This window comes from Furipterus horrens, unplaced genomic scaffold (genome assembly GCF_987537825.1).
Source record: "Furipterus horrens unplaced genomic scaffold, mFurHor1.1.pri manual_scaffold_11, whole genome shotgun sequence".
In the NCBI taxonomy this organism is placed as follows: domain Eukaryota; kingdom Metazoa; phylum Chordata; class Mammalia; order Chiroptera; family Furipteridae; genus Furipterus; species Furipterus horrens.
The window spans coordinates 56,056,081-56,058,418 of NW_028327181.1; the positions used below are offsets into that span (position 1 = coordinate 56,056,081).

General features: G+C 41.8%; 1 pseudogene; it reads right to left on the reverse strand.

The window, feature by feature from the left end:
* Positions 1 to 880: 880 nt before the first annotated feature.
* On the reverse strand, positions 881 to 1,888 carry LOC149997778 (L-lactate dehydrogenase B chain-like; annotated as a pseudogene).
* Positions 1,889 to 2,338: the final 450 nt, after the last annotated feature.

Here is a 2,338-nt window from a genome sequence, read left to right on the forward strand (position 1 = left end):
TCTCATATATATATAATTTTTAGAGCTTTTAAGAATACTTGTTCAGCAAATCTTTACTCCTCTCTTCCTCCCAGAAGCATACTTCCTGGCCCCATGGATGCTGGGCTTGGCTATGATTTGCTTAGGTTAATGGATGTTAGTAGATGTGACATGAACAACGATTTAAAATATGCTGACTTGGTGGAGCCCTCCTCTTGTGCTTCTGCTATGGCCATGAGAGGAATATGACCCAGGTAGATGGCTGGTCTTAGAAGAATGAGAGACATGTGGGTCAGAGCTGCTCTGGCCTCTCTATAGAAGTAGAGCTGCCTCAACTGATTATGCACCTTTGAGTCTGATAATAATGCTTATTTCTGGCCCTGGCTGGTGTGGCTCAGTGGATTGAGTGTTGGCCGGCAAACTGAGAGGTCACCAGTTCAATTCCCAGTCAGGGCACATGCCTGGGTTGTAGGCCAGGTCCCCAGTTGGGGGCGTGCAAAGGGCAACCGATTGATGAATCTCTTGCACATCGATGTTTCTCTCCCTTTCTTTCTCTCTCCCTTCCCCTTGCTCTAAAAACAAATAAATAAGTAAATAAAATCTTTAAAAATAAATATATGCTTATTTTTGAATGTCACTGAGTTTGGGGCTTGTTACACAGCAATAACTAACTGATACAATGTATACATCCACTTTTTTTCATGCTACAATACTTAATTTTATTTGTTTGAGGATGCCTATTGTAAGCATTAAACTAAGCATGAATTTTGATTCTGTTAGTTCAGATTCACATAATTAGGAAGATAAAAGCAAACTGAGATCCATGTGCATGGATGGAAACCAAAGACTCATGGTTAATTACATTGTACTTTTTACATTTCTACAGCCTAGAAGCCTGAAGTCACAGGTCTTTGAGGTCCTTCTGGATGTCCTACAGTGTATCTGCTCTTTTCTTGAGTTGAGCAACCTCACCGTCCTTCAGTTTCTGGTTGATAACGCCAGTTAATCCCCAAGGATTCAGGATACAGGGAAGGCTCAGGAAGACTTAAATCTCAATGCCATATAGCCCCTTCACCATCGTCAACACTGGATGAATCCTGGATAAATTTTTTGACATGGGTTCAGTGAGATCAGCCACACTCAAGCCAATAGCCCATTGTGGGAGCCCTCTAGCTTGAAGACTTCATAAATACTTTCAACCACTGTCTTATGCACTTCCTTCCAATGTTCACTCTCATTATCCGTTCCCATTTCTGGATTCAGTTCCTGGAGAGAAATGCCTGCCACACTCACTCCACTCCACACAGCCACACTTGAGTCCCCATGTCCTCCCCAAATGCATCCATGGCAGCTGCTGGGATGAATGCCACGTTTTTTTAGCAATAAGATAGCAAAATCTGGCAGAATGCAGGTATTACATCCCCTTCCAATCACGTGGTGCTTGGGTAATTTAATCCACTTCGTTTCCAGGTAACACATGTGAGAATATCCCCGGAGTCGGAAACCACAATTATGATGCAATCAGGGCTGTCCTTGATGATCTGAGGGATAATGAATTTGAAGACAGTAACATTCCTCTGCACCAGGCAGAGCTGACTCTCTACTTCTTGGTGAACTCCTGCTATTACCACCACAATCTTAGAATTGGCGGTCACAGAGTAATCTTTATCTGCCACAATTTTAGGTGTCTGAGGAAATAAGCTCTCATGCCGCTGATCCATGTTTTCTCCTTTGAGTTTATCTTCCAAAGCAACCACAAGAGCAAGATCATCAGCCAGAGACTTTCCCAGAATGCGGATGGCACACACCCTACCAACTTGTCCAACATCCGTGACAGTGATCTTATCGTTTGGGGCTGCTGCCTTTGCCTCTGCAACTGGTGCATCAGTTTTTCCTTAAGAGTTGCCATTGTGCACAAGAGAGAGAAGGCTCTCTAGAGTGGAGCAAGCGTCCTGCCAAAGGGACAGTGTCAGTTGCATGCTGTATATGTCCACCTAAAAAAAAAAAAAAAAACCCAACAGGAGCATACTATGTATGCTATTATGCACCTTGCTTTCGTCACATAATGTGTGTAATAAAAAATAATATATGTTGGAAACTTTTTATATTGGTACATGTACCCGTTTCTCATTCTTTTTAATGGTTGTATAATCTTTTGTTGTGTAGTATATTTCTTACCGATGGACATTTAGGTTGTTCCTGTCATTTCCTATTACCAAAAAATACTGTAATGACTCATAATTATATTTGTAGGACAAATACTTAGGAGGAGAAATTACTAGATCAAAGGGTATGTTCAAAGAAGTTGAACCAATTTACACTTCCGGGATGAGTATGTGACAACTGCTATTTCTGCACC